This window comes from Sminthopsis crassicaudata, chromosome 5 (genome assembly GCF_048593235.1).
Source record: "Sminthopsis crassicaudata isolate SCR6 chromosome 5, ASM4859323v1, whole genome shotgun sequence".
Taxonomy (NCBI): Eukaryota; Metazoa; Chordata; class Mammalia; order Dasyuromorphia; family Dasyuridae; genus Sminthopsis; species Sminthopsis crassicaudata.
In genome coordinates this window covers 205,197,626-205,212,448 of record NC_133621.1, presented here as the reverse complement: position 1 = coordinate 205,212,448, position 14,823 = coordinate 205,197,626, and the positions used below count along the sequence as shown (strand labels likewise).

The following is a 14,823-nucleotide window of genomic DNA, read 5'->3' as shown; positions in this document are numbered from 1 at the left end:
AAATTAATTTCTCGCACAGTCTGCAACCTTGTGTGTGACCCTGGCCAGCTCATAGCCCTCCAGTACCCGGGACACCGAGTATAAGTTACAAAGAAAGAACCATTTGGCATTGGCAGAGTTTCCTCTCTGGGCAGTCTCTCTTCCCTTACAATCGAAAGTCAAAGAAGAAAACCCCATCAACGCAACTTCTTGGCTAGCGATAAAGCAGATGATTTTTATTCATCACAAAGTTCCAGGAGGATAGATGAGAAAATAGGCTACATCTGGAAGTGCGGCTGACTAGGGGAGGAAGGGCACTGGGACGGAGATTTAGACGAAAAGGAGGTTATCTACTCAAACCTCCATTTTAAGAATTCCAAGTCTTTCTTTTTCTAGGATTTTTCCTACCTCGCAATCCCCCATTATAATGTAAATTCCTCCCTGGCCACCGCACTACTCTTTTCTTCTTTTTGTACCCCCAGGCCTTCACACCCACACTCTGAATTTAATAAGAGATTGCTGACAGAATTTGACCGAGTAGGGAGAATCTCTCCCGATTTAGGTGGGCCAGGTCACGTGCCTGCCCAGCTAAAATCCCACTTTCTTCGGGATTCCTGACTCCTCTGGAATTCTGGAACCTTCCTCTTCGGTATTATTTCCAACATATCCTTGAACTTGACTTATTGTTACATTAGACTCCAAAATCGTTTGCTTTTCTTCCTATTCAATGCATTTTTCGGTATCTGGCGCGAGAGACGGTGCTTAATAAATGCTGATTGATTGGTGGACAGGGATTGTCTCCTGCCTTTATTCTCTCAGAAGTCAGTAACGGACACTTAATAAATGCTGATTTAAGCACTTCCTCCGTTGATCATTTCCGATGTATTCTCCATATATCTCGTTTGTATAAAGTTATCTCCGCACTGGACAATAACTTCTTGGAAAGAAGGGACTGACTTCTGCCTTTCTGCCTCCCCCACCCTCTTATCACGGCACTCGGCACTGAGAGTGACCGGCACCTAGTAGGCGCAGTGACGGAAGGCTTCCTGCCGGAGGGCCGGACTCACGCTCCACGTGGACCCGGCCCAGCCCCGCTCCGCTCCCGGAGGCGTAGGAGGGAGGAGGAAGGAGGGCGGGGGAGTTGGCCGGGAGGGAGGAGGGAGGAAGGGGGAGAGAGAGGAAGAAGGAGAGGGAGGGAGAGGAGGAGAGGGAGGAGGAAGGGGAGGGAGAGAAAAGGTCAGCCTTCCCGGGGCCCCGCCCAGCCCAGCCCTCCCGCCTCGTTTCCCTTCTCCCTCCCCCTCGCGGGCCCCGCCCCCTCCCGTGCTCCACGCCCGCCCTCTCCGCCAGCGGAAGGAACCGAAAGCGAGGCTGAACGCCTGACGTCAAGGCGACCCAGCCAAACCTCGCCCAGAGTCAGGCGTGGAACGAGCCGGAGCGGCGGCGGCGGCAGAGGAGGAAGAGGAGGGAGGTGACGGCGGCAGCGGCGGTAGTAGCAGCAGCGGCAGCGGTAGAGGCGGCGGCGGCGGCGGCAGCGACAGGAGCCCGGCGAGCCACCCGCCTTGGCGGTCGGAGCGCGGAGACGGAGACGCCGAGAGAGAGCCGGCTCTGCGGAGGGGGTCCTCCGGGGGACTCGGTGGCAGCGCCCTGAGTGAGTGGGGGGCCGGCGGCGGGGCGGGGAGGAGGCCCGGGCGAGGCGCAGCCGGAAGGCGGACGGGGCTGCGGGCTGAGCGAGCCCGGGGCCGGAGCGGGACGTGCAGGTGACGGAGCCGGCCGGGCCGGGGCGCTCCCCCCCACAGCCGGGAGGGATGAGGCGGCCGCCGCCCGGAGCCGCGCGCTCCTTTTTGCGGAAGGGGTCAAATGTCTGAAACATGGCGGAGGAAGTGCGAGCCTGAGGACCCCCCCTTGCACACTCACACGCACACTCTCACGCGCTCACACTCAGTCTGTGGCAGGAACGGGGCGGGCGGGCGTGGACGCTGCCGGGGTGAGGCGTGAGTCCGCCTCCCCACACCCCCCGCCGCGGCCGTCCCCTCCCCCCTGGCGCCGCCGGGGTCCCCGGCCCCCACTCGGGCTGTGGGGGGAAGTTAGAGGGCGGAAACGAGAAAAGTTGTCCTTGGACCGGACGGACCGTTCCCGAATCCGGGGGTGGGGGCGGGAGGGGGCCGGGAAGGTTCAGGGGAAACCACTCCCCGGCCCCCTCCCTTGGGGCTGCGAGGCTGACAGGGAAGGGCCGGGTGGGGGGGGAAGTTTGTTCGTGACCGGCCGGAGGACTCGCATTTGTTTCGGGAAGTGGTAGGAGGAAGGCGGCTGGGCGAGCCCCACCTAGTCCGGTGCTGCACCCAGAGCGCACTGAGAGAGACGATTGATTAAAGGGCCTTCCCTCCCTGCAGCCGGGCAGGAAGTGTCCTCCTCGGAGCAGACTGCCCGCCCCTGCCCGAGTCCCGGGACGCTGCTCTGCCCCTTCGGCCTGCCCGGGGTCACGGCGGGTCAGACCGGCGCCCGGGAAGATGCCCCTGCCCTCGGGGAACCCGTAGTCCAAGGGGAGGTGCAGCTAATCGGGATTCCTCCCTGCCTGGAAGTAGGTTATTTGAAACTGCTCCAGTGGAGTTGCTGGCCACCCCCCACCCCCCCTTTTTTCCCTGGATATCCTTTGAGGAAAGTATTAAACTCTCAAGTTAACATTTCTTAAGTACCTATTTCGTGGCCGGCGCTGGGGATGCTCAGAAAACTGATTCCTGCCGTCCTGCAGCTCCCAATCTAATGAGGAGCCCATAAACTGTGATAATTCCTACAGCTGAAGTAGGTTATTTAAAACTGCTCCGACAGAGTTGGCCCACTTTTTTTTTTTTCCTAGATATCATTTGGGAAAAGCGCTTCACACTTAACGAGGACTTACTAAGATCTACTATGTATCGGGCCTTGTACTAGGGGCTGGGGATACTTAAGTAAAGCAATTCCTGTTCTCAAGGAGAACACGATCTAAAAGGGGATACAATAAACTGACATTTAAAGGTGTCTTCTCCCACTCCCCATAAATGGATGTTCTTTTGGAAAAGTACTGCATTGTCAAGTCAGCAAGCATTAAGTACCTAGTGTATACCAGTCCTTTTTCTCATACTCTAATGCATGCAATAAACTGATTTTAAAAGGCTCAAAAGTGGTTTGTAGGGCTTTTTTTTTTTTTTAACCCTATCACATGCCCCTCTTATAAATGGATACCCTTTGGGAAGAGTACTGCACTCTCAAGTCAACTAGCATTTATTAAGTTCCTATGTACCAAGCCATCTGCTAAGTACTAAAGATAAGAAACCCAATTCCTATTCTCATGGAGCTCAAAATATAATGGCAGTGCAATACACTATTCTTAAAAGCCTCAAAATAGGGTTTTGTTTGTTAGTTTTTAACTTATCATTTTCCTCTTCCCCTTACCCCCATTACCACTGGAGGAAGCAGTGCTCTTGATATTAGGACAATTTTCTTTGGGGACCTGCCACCAAGCTTTTATATAGGAGAGCTTCTTGCAAATATTGTATTTGCTTTCATAGCCACAGTACAGATGTTTATTGATAGATTTAGCTTAGTCTTTTTTTCCTTCCTCTTTAGATGAACATCAGCCAAAAATTGATGTCCCAAGCAGAAATAAAATTACTTTTAGGTATTTAGGTTACCTTTAAATTAAGCCACATTAACTTCATTTTTGTATCAAATGAGAATTTCGAGTAATTATACTACTCTGTATTTGAGGGGTTTGTGGATATAAGTATAAACTTGTAGGGCTATACTTCATTACAAGTGGGTCTCCTTCACCCCATTTGGTACATAATGGTTTACAACTACTACGCTTAGTACCTATAAAGTATTTGTGATTTTATGTGCGTTATGCTAGCAAGATAATGATGCGCAAAAGAAAAAGAATGCCTTTTACCCCCAATTTAATGACTCTAAACTGACCCAGGGCTTCCTTTTGGCCAATTTGGTAATCAGAATGTTTCTAGCTGGAAGGGACCTTGGAGATTTATCTAGTACAAATTCCTCATTTTCCAGATAAGGAAAAGATATCTAATAATGCCTGATAAATGGCACTGGCTTTTTATTTTTCCTCTTTACCATAAAGGACAGAATGACAAATTCTGTCTGACAAGAATGATCTTTGAGTAGGCTTATGGGATAGGAAATTAAAAGGTTAGCTATAGGGGCAGCTAGGTGGCACAGTGGATAGAGCACCAGCCTTGAATTCAGGAGGACCTGAGTTCAAATGTGGTCTCAGACACTTAACACTTCCTAGCTGTGTGGCCCTGGGCAAGTCACTTAACCCCAGCCTCAGGGGGGAAAAAAAGGGTTACCTATATATAAATTAGAGAGATCTTGTCAGGCCTGGAGAAGGGAGGGCCTTGGAACTCAGAAATACAGGGTTTAGTCTTCATTTACCAAATTGGATGGTCCTGCAGACAGGTGAATGGCAAGTGAAATTGTACATTGGGACCAGATCCGAATTTGATTTTATAATTTCATGGATATGGAGAATTTCTAGATAAGGAAATGGCCTTTTATGCAAGTCACACTTTTTCTTCAGCATAAGTCTTAGGGAGTTGCATAGAAAATGGAATGGTTTAGGGACTTGCATCTAGCCAGATGTGATTCCAGAGTCATTCCTTTCTGCACTTGGCTGCCTCTTCAGATGGGGAATGAAAGTAGCTTCAGCATTTGGGATTCTGGGATAACTGCTAGTAATTTGTTAAGTGGGGAGGCAGATGAAGGTTATGAAATCTCTTGCCTTTGTTTAAAGTGCTTTAAATTTTTAAGATGCTTTCCATCTATATTTTAGTTTATCCTCAAAGTAACACTGCAGAATTATTGCCAGGTGACCTACTCTTACTCCTGTGGAGTTGTGGAATCAGAACAGAAAACACTGAGCCATATACTTAAGGATCTCAACAATCATAGCCAATGTAAAGATTCATAATTTAGCAGCTAATGTCATTAATTAAATGATTATTCTTAGTCTCTAGTGACACCTTAAAATTGGTGAAATTGAGTAGGAAACTTCTCAACTCTCTTTGGCTTGAATTATAATCTTAACAAATTTGACTAATAAAAAATTAGAAATGATGAACTTTTAGCATAGGTGAAAATGCTTATTGATGTTTCTGGCTTGTCTTTTTTTAATGACCCTTAGTTATAGACTGTAGTTTCTATTCATATTAATACCAGAGGTGGTTCTCTAGTGTTTACCATCCTTCTCCCTCTCAACCTTCAAATTACTTTACCATATTTTTGTGTCACTGGAAATCTATTGATATAATCAAAGCACATATATCAAAGTAAAGACCAATCTTGACTTATTTGTGATTATGCTTTGGAACTTTGTTATAAAACATTCTGGTGATTGGGATGGAAGACTGGCGTGCTTGCATGTTTTACTTAGTGAAGAAGCAAAAGAACTAAGTTGTGTCATGATACATAACTTTTTGTTTTTCCTATATGAGGGACTAAGTGGCTATGGGGATTAGGGGACTGAGAGCTTTTACCTCCTAGCCAAACTTGTTGGAAGTTTCTCAGGCCAACTGTTTACTAGTTGCACTAAAAGTACAAATGTGGTCATTGATTTTCTTGACTCTTTCAGAGGTCGGTGTAACAGATAAAATTGAGTGTAACCATCTGTAAATGTATATATATATTTGTTGTTTCATTCAGTTTTCTGAATTTATATTGTTAATAGTAATTTTACCATTTCAAAACTTTTTAAAGTTTTGTTTAAAAAAATCTTCAGGCTTAATTAGATTTATAAGATGCCAAACTGTATACAAAAGCCTAGGTCTAATTGCTTCAGAGATTAGAAATTATTATGGCATTAAGAGTTAAAGATACCATGACATTATCTAATTCAACCCCCTCATTTACAGAAGAAAAAACTTAGGCTAGGAAGCTGGGATATTGGGCAAGTAGTTATTGAGCAAAGGGAAACAGCTAGTATTCCATCACTAGTCCCCTGACAAACCAGTCACTATTCTTTCCATAGTCATGCTGCCTCTTTCTTTTGAAGTGTATTAAACTGTTTATTATACAGTAGTCAGACTCTTTGGTTTGAGATTTTTAGGGGGTTTATGAAGTTCTTTTGTGAAGAAAAATTTTGTATGGCACTAATGTAACAATCCAAATAAAATCACTTTATATCCTTCATAGATGATTACTACTGAGTAATCTTAATGGACTCTTTCCATTCATGTCACTTTCCTAAATAAAAATCTTCAGTAGTGGGTCCCTAGTACCCTTCTGAATGTAATATAAATTGGGTATTCTGATAATCAAAGCCTCTCATCTAGTTTGTACCTATCTATCCAGTTTATCTTCTAGTCAGATTGTACTGTTCTCTCCAGCTTCCTTTTTAATCCATTATCTCCATCTGAAATCCTTTTAGGAGGGATTCTCTCTTTCCTTGAACTAAACACTCTTCATTCCTTCAAGACCCAATTATTCCATACCATCTCTTGAAAATTTCCCCAAGAAACCCTCCTCTCCAGCATATTTCTTATAGCACTTTGCTTGGGCTTATTTACTGATTTGGACTATATTTGCTTAGTTCACTCTTCCTTAAAGCAGAACCATTTGTACTTCCTTTCTGTGTTAGATTATAAACTCCTTAGTCAAGGTAGCATCTTGCCTTATCTTATATTCTCAGCATTTAGCATGATATTTTGTATGTGTTGGGCATTTAATGTATCTTTTTGAATTGAATTTCCCTTTATTCTCAAACTTCCAGCCACTATAATTTAACTGTTGGTATCTAGTTATCTTAAAGGTCAAACATGTACTATGTTACTATTAATAATCTCCACATCAGCTTGCAAAAAAATTTTCAGTTATCAGAGTTTGTTTAAAAAAAAAAATTCGTCTCTTTCTAGGGAACACTAATAATAATTAGCTAGATATAGGAGGAATGTAGATATTGGGACATTAAGTGAAATATTTTTATAAAAATGTGTTCAATTTAAATTTGGTACAGAAAGGTCCCTTGGATTTTATTCTATAGAAAGGTGCACTGCTCTAATATAGAACTATATTTGATTTGTTTCTACTTCTTTGATCATGTGCATACTATATCTTTTTGCTGTTAGAAATGTGTTTATCTCAAAGTTAACAAAGTTAAATTTCCTGTTAAGTATTGAGTGATGGTTTAATAACAGTATAATTCTCAATTAAATTTAAAATTCTTATTCTTCTAGTTCTATCTGATGCCCCAAAACTGTCAGATTTCCTAAAGTAAGCAGATTAATAATTTGCGAAAATTAATTTTTTGTAAACTTCAACCCTGTGTGTTGTTGAATTGTATTTTTAGGGGAAGAAATTGGCAAAGAGACTTCAGTTTTAAATATTGAGATAAGGGAATCCATTTGAATCTTCAGACTTGGCTAAAAAATTTTTTTAATTCTAGTGAGAGATAGAGTAACACTTTTAAAGTAGTAAAAGCTAAATTCTAGGTTGATGGAATGTAAGAGTTGCTTCTTAATTTATCTTCAAATCTCACTAATATTATACCTAACACACAATCATAATTTTTGTTGAATTAAACTACATTTAAAGCCTTACCAAGAATGTTATTAACTTTTTGGAGACTAACTTGAATTCCTATTGAGTTTTCAGGGCCTTCATTCACTTCTTCATGGTTTTTTGATTCATTGAAATTCCTCAGCAGAGACTTCCTTGATAGAAGTCTTTTTTACCTGCAAAATAAAGGACAAAAATCAATGGTATAACTTTTTTCCCATTAAATAAATTTGAATTCTTTAAAAAGTTAGAACTGTGTGGCAGTAGGCTAATATCTCTTATTTTAGGGACTGGATGATGATGCATTTTGGGGGACAAAGTAAAGCTTTAAGCTTTACAGAGTACAGGCCTCATTATCCTGAGGTTAAGTGATTTGCCCAGAGTCATATTGTTGACATCCAAATCTCCTGGATTCCTATGTTCTCTATTCTTTCTCATACACTGAGTACCACTCCAAAAATGGAATTTTGTGATTGTTTTTATCAGCCCTTCCTAAAACTTTGATTAGATGACAGCATGAAATAGATCATTGGCCTTAAAGTAAGGAAGTTCCACTTGACTTTAACTCTGTGACAATGTACTCTTAACCTCAGTTTCCTCATCTTTAAATGAGATTCATAATAACTGTGGTATTTACCTCAAAATGTTTTTGTGAGATGGAAATGGGATAATATATGTAGAACATTTTGAAAACACTTTTATCAAAATCAGTTATTCTGATTTGCAACTGTTGGAAGTGGGCATTATTTCTGAATATCCCTTGAGAATCTTGAGAAAGATGTGTGTTGGCAATACAAAAACAAGCTTTCTGCTCTTAGAATTTATGTTCTTTGAGAGGAAACAGGTATGTGTAAAAAATACAATAATTTCCAAGGTGTTGGGCATGAAGGAATGGAAGTTTGTTCAATCAGGAAAGGTCTACCTCATAAGAAGAGAAGGAGATGACACCTGAGCTGAAATTTGAGGGAAGGTAGAAACTAAGGGACAAAAGTAAGAGCAGGTGTATCCCAAACATGGGAGCAAGCCCTTATAAAGAAAAGCATGGGAAGAGGAGATGAGATGTCATGAGTGAAGAACTACAAGAAGGCTCATTTTTATGGTTTCCAAGAGTTCATGAAGTAGAGTAATATGTAATGATCCTATATCAAAACCATTTTATGAAGGACTTTGTCATAACATAGAGTTTGTATTTATTTTTGAGGCTGAAGGAAGGTCCTGTAACTTCCTGAACATGGTCAGATAGATCCATCTTTATTTTAGGACAATCACTTTTGGTAACCATGTAGGATTTGGATTGAAGAGGGGAGAGATTCAAGACAGAGAAATCAGAAGAATATGCAATAATTTTGGCAAATGGCGATAAGGGTCTCTGTACTGGGATGGCTGGAATGAATGGAGAAAAGAAGATTTGGATTATAATCAACAAGAATTGGAAACAATATGAAGGATAAAGAGGAGTCAAGTTCTGATCTGGTGGGTGACTTAAGTATGGTGGTGACCTCTGCAGATATAGGAATGTTTGAAAGAGGGATGAATTTGGGAAGAAAGAATAAGTTGTATTTTGGACATGTTGGTTTTGAGATGCTTTAGGGATATCTAAATTGCCCTTAGGCAGTATAGGTCTAGATCTGGATAGATCTATTAGAGCATGTTCAGTAATTTTCTGGTCTATACCTGTGATTTCACATAAGTAGGGCATTCCCTTGACTAACATAAGTCCATATAGTTGGCAACTCACATACTTGGCTCTCTGAGTTAGTCAAACAACAAATTACTTTCCAAGATCACAGGCAATTAAGTGTCAGAGGTAAAATTTGAACCCCAGTCTTCTGTGTATGTCCTTCCTGGAGGGAAGGAGTAAGGAGAATTGGAATGGAATAGATGAAAACTGAGTTGAATTAGAGCAACTAAACTGACTTAGGTTAAATATTTTAATTCAAGCAATCAGCAAACTTGAACACTCTTTTCAGTTTTTAAAGTTATAACCAAAATTGCTTATTCAAAATTTGTTTATCCCAACCTACTTTTCTGAATTTTCTCCCATACAGGTGCCTCACTTTCCTTCATGTTTTGTTCTTGCTGCCCAAGGTCATCCCAGTTTCTCTCCCTTCTCTGCAGCAAACATATCAACTAAATTGACTTTGTAATGTACTATATTCAGGCTTCAGAATAAAATTCTATGTATTTTTTGTTTTTACATTTTTAGTTACATGTTTCTTCTCTCCCCCAAGTTCACTGGTATTTTTAGCATGTATTCTCTCTCCTCATTGCCTTTCTATTAGAGAAAGTAAATTCTCATAACAAATATGCTCGGTAAAATAAATTCCCACATCGGCCATGTCCAAAAAAATATAATTCTTCATTTTAAGTCTTTTTCTGCTAGTAGCATTTGGGTGTTGTGATTTGTCTTCACTGGCATAGTTTATCATTACAAAGTTAAGGCTTTTTTTCCTTTCATGATCTTTATTGTATAAATTGGGCTATTGTTAGGATTCTGTTCATTCACTTTGTATTAGTTCATAGAGATTTTCCCATTTTCCTCTGAAAGTGTTCATATAGTAATTGTTATGGCATAATCTGTTATATTCTTAAACCATAATCTGTTTGGCTATTCATCCAGTAGATGGTTGACTTGGTTATATTTTTGGCTGCTATGAAAAGAGTTGCTATGACTATTTTTGTACGTATATATCATGTAAACAAGCATTGAAAAAGTTTCTTTATGACAGAAAAATAGTTAAGAAAACCAAAACAATGACCTATACAATTACTTTAATTGAATTTAGTACCTCTGAAAAGGGAGGAGATAGGTTTCATAATTATTACAAAGAACCAACATTAGGCATTATGTTTGCTTAGAGAGACTCGGGCTTTGTTTTTAATGTTTTTATTTATATTGTTGTAGTCAATGTGTATTCTCCTGGTTCTGCTTCAGTCTACATCAGTTCAAATAAGTCTTCATATCTTTCTCACCATTTCTCATTTATTATTTTTTCCTAGAAAACAATGCACATAATACAGTTTTATCCTTTAGTTTATTGCTATTTATTAGGGACAGGAAATAATCTTTTGCCTCTTTTTGTATCCCCATCACTTAGCACAGTGTCAGCCAAATAGTCTTATTGTAGGTACTTAATAAATGTTTATTGACTACTGCTACAACAAAAGTTGGTGCTTTGAATCTTTTAATTTTAAAGATCTGTTTTTGGCCTCTTTAAACTCCTGTTCTGATGATTTATCTTGGTTTGGAGACGAACCTGCATTCTTCAAGGCTGTGCCATCATAGTGCAAGTGATGAGGAGTACATTTTTGTACTGGGACATAATTCAAATCACTGAGTATACTTTCATAGCATTTGGAATGTTTTCTTCATTTTACTTCCTTCCCCACTGCATCTGATGAATTAAAGTAAAATGCAGAAAACTCCATATTTATATTGGACTAGACCAGATGTTTTTATAGATGTTTGACGCTAAATTGCCTAATAGATGATGGACTTTTCAGCAACAAGGATTCTCGATGATTATTAAATTTTATAGGGATTGTGATCTCTATCAGCAGAGGGACAAAATAGCATCCTTGAAACATGTTTTTCAGCTGGGAAGACTTCTAGTAATTATGCCTTGTCAATTTTATCTTCATATATCTCCCATTAGTCCACATTTCTTTACTTCTAGCCATTAAGATGTTACCTTAATCCAAGATCTTATGCCTTTCCTCTGTATGATAGCAACAGCATTCCAAATTAACTTCCCTACATCTAGCCTTTTCTCTCTTTACAATCTATCTTCTACCCAACAGACAGATTGATGATCCTAAAAGAATCTATTGTTCCCATACTTAAATTTCATCAGTGTTGGCCACTTTAGAACATTAAAACAATCAATGTAAAATGTTGTATTTGATCTAAAAATAAATAAATAAATAAGCCAGGCTCAGAGTCCAAAAGATCTGCATTCAAAGCCCCTTATGGATGTATACTGATCATCTGTCTGGCTGCAGCATGTCTTTCTAGGCTGACTACATGGGACTTTCCCCCCCTTTAGGTCCAACCAAATCAGCCTACTTACTGTTTCCCATATGTAACATTCCATCACTTGACTCTGTCACACAGCCCAAGAGAGAATATTCCTCTTACTTTTCACCTACCTTTTGGAAACCTCTCATTCTTCTATTCAAGATTGCCCAACGTGTTGGTGCTTCTCCCCTTTTTTCTGGTGTGTGTGTGTGTGTGTGTGTGTGTGTGTATACTTGCTTGTGTTGTTCTCTCTCCTTTCCTTCAGTACAATGAATAACCGATGAAGACAAGATTAGTTTCTTTTCTTCATATCCTGGCACCTCATTTTGGTGCTTAAATAAATTTTTATTGAATTGAAAAACGATTGTGTTTTTAAAAGATCTCTTCAATGGAAGTATCCAAGTAGAAGCTGAAGTTATTTATTATCCTTACAAGATAGCCTCTAACAATCCTACAATCACCATACCATACCACAGCCACCTGTAATGCTTATATATATTATCTTTAATAGGGTACTTCATTTTTCAAATGATGGCTCATTTTGATCCTTATACTAGCCGTGTGAGAATGGTAGGGCTGATAGAAATTGGAACTTAAGGCCCAAGAACTTGAATTCATTTCCCCCAGAGCACACCCCTAATAAGTTTTAAAGCTAGAAAAAGAACTATTTTATTCTTATCTTAACAAGCAACAAGGTAATCTCTACTCTCTAGGATTTTACATTGTAACAGGGAAGATAGCAGGTACTTATGTACTTGGACATATCCAGAATTAATATAAAGAACAAAACTCCGTACTTTGAATGATACCTATATTTGTAATGAAAAAGAGGTTCAAAGTTCCCTCTGCTACTTAGAATTTTGCCCAGCCCATTTTCCACTTTTGTTTTATAGTAATTCTGAAATAAAGGACAAAATTCTACAGCAAATTAAAACAAAGCAATAGTAAAGTCAGATTAGGTGTACCCTTACAGAAATACCTTTCTAAAACTAATCACTTCCTCTTTTAATTGCTCTCTGTAATCTTTTGTATCTTATTTTGTTCATATGGAAACATTATTTTAAAGAAAGATACGGAAGTCCAGGTTAAACACATCTGGTCTAGTCCAATATAAATATGGAGTTTTCTGCATTTTACTTTAATTCTTCAGATGCAGTGGGGAGGGAAGTAAAATGAAGAAAACATTCCAAATGCTAAGAAAGTATACTCAGTGATTTGAATTATGTCCCAGGTTATATTGATGGTACGAGGGGGTGGGGAGGGAATACTGTAAGAAGAGGCAAAAAGCCAAGAGTTCACACATACTTTATTCTCCAGCCCTTCAGTTCTAGAAAATAGCTAGGTGACCATGAAGATAAGTGAAACTGAAATGAGAATGGTCCAGTTAAAGAATAGTTGGAAGTTAAAAGTAACATTATTTTGGTGGACTGCAAATTAGATCTTGATGCTTTTAGCCATAGTTGTTAGAAAATGGATATTCTGCCTATATACTGACTTTTTCCCCCCCTCAATCTAAATACAACTCATCCTTTAATTATATTTATTCAACCCAACACATTGTCTTATGTGGCAACATATCCTCTCATTTTTGCTCACCACAACTACATGACTGCAAATGCCAGTAAGTTCGTTAATTCTCTATGAATTCTTGTCATTATTCCATAAGTACTTATACATTGACTGAGCTCTCTTGTGTACTTGAACTTCTATAGATTATGCTAGTGGTTAAATGACAATTGGATAAGCTTCAATTCTGGTTAGCTTTAATGTCTTTTAGATCTCCTTTAATCCCCCACCTGAAATATCCTGACCTAAATATGTACTTTCATGGTTTGAACATAATGTTCCAATTCATCAAGTATAAATACTTTTTTCTCTCAGGTTTTCAGGAGTGATCCTTGTTAGCTTCATCTTTTGAATTTTTACTTGGTGATTTTCATGGGATTTTTTTTTTTTTTTTTTTTTTTTTTTTTTTTTTTTTTTTTTTTTTTTTTTTTTTGCACATTAAGAATCAGATTACCAACTTCAAATAAAGAGGTTGAAACTATGTTGGTATTGGCCACATAGTTGCTCGCCAGGTAGATATTTAGTTATAGTTATTATCCTTCCTTAATAAGTAATAATCAATATTGGGGCTCTCATAATAAGTTTTTAAAGAGAGTACACATCCTCTAACTTAGCAAAAATCAGGACTGTATTAAAAACTTTTGCAGCTAGCTAGGACCTGCCAAAGGGCTTCCAAGATATATAAGAGAGGACAGAAAGAGTAACAAGTCTAAAAAGTTCTATCCTGAGTTTGACAGGAAGAAGAAAGGGGTGTGGAGTAGTTGAGACCCAATGTGAAAATATTAACTTCACTGTAGAGCTTCAGTGGTTTTAAATATTTTAGAACCCACCCTTAAATGAGATAACCCACTAGGGAGGGAAAGGGAGGAAGGGAAGTGACTTTGGTCCTTCTCATATTAACTGTTTTGACAGAGCTCTTGTTACATCGAGTGCCAAGATATTTTAATCTAGAACATAAAATTAATTACTAGGTTGCCATTGGCTAGGATTTCTGTTCTTTTGGTTGCCCAACTGAAAAAGCAAAGGATAAACCAAATTCTGCAATGACAAGCTAACTTGAGGGAAAGAGAAGAAAATACGTGTTAAGTTGATTTTTCCCATTAAGATTGTGTCCATGTTTAATGTCTTAAATATATCAGTTTAGTAACTCTCCTTTTCTATTTGAATTTGTCACCACTACTCTAAAGTTTATGAAAAGTAGTTAAGATTTCTATCATGGTATTAGATCTGTACACACAGAATTACTCCTTGAGTTAATCAATGGACTGAGTAAAACTATTTCAGTTGTCTAAAGGTAGAATCTTCCGATCTGAGCTTTTCCCTGTGACAATAAATTAATCTTACTAGGAAGAGTAAATATAAAAGACCCCACAAACCTAGGTTTAATGTACTTTTCCAGCCTCACATCTTAACTAATAATTTATTATTCCTTGTTGTTTGACCACTTAAGCCCTGTGCTGTCCAGCCTCAGCACTTTTACTTCAGTTCTGTTCACCAGTTCTCAGTTTAGCCAAATGTCAATTCCTCTTCCAAAACCTAATTAAATTTGCATTCTGTTCATAAATCTTTGTTACACAGGATGTCCCAAAAGTTCTTGGTGGAATTTATGTAGAAAATGGCATAACAAAGCTTTAATAACTTTAAAACTGCACTAAGACTTTTTGGGACACTTTTCCAACCCTGTTTCTGCATGCATCTACACAGACACTTAAATA

General features: G+C 39.3%; 1 protein-coding gene across 1 annotated transcript in view; it reads left to right on the top strand.

The window, feature by feature from the left end:
* The first annotated feature begins 1,330 nt into the window (after window positions 1-1,330).
* Window positions 1,331-14,823, top strand: part of RAP1B (RAP1B, member of RAS oncogene family) — a 46,320-nt gene continuing 32,827 nt past the window's right edge. Inside the window, exon 1 of the mRNA XM_074269691.1 lies at window positions 1,331-1,627. The gene's annotated coding sequence lies outside the window, so the exon portion shown is untranslated. The remainder of the gene's footprint in view (window positions 1,628-14,823) is intronic.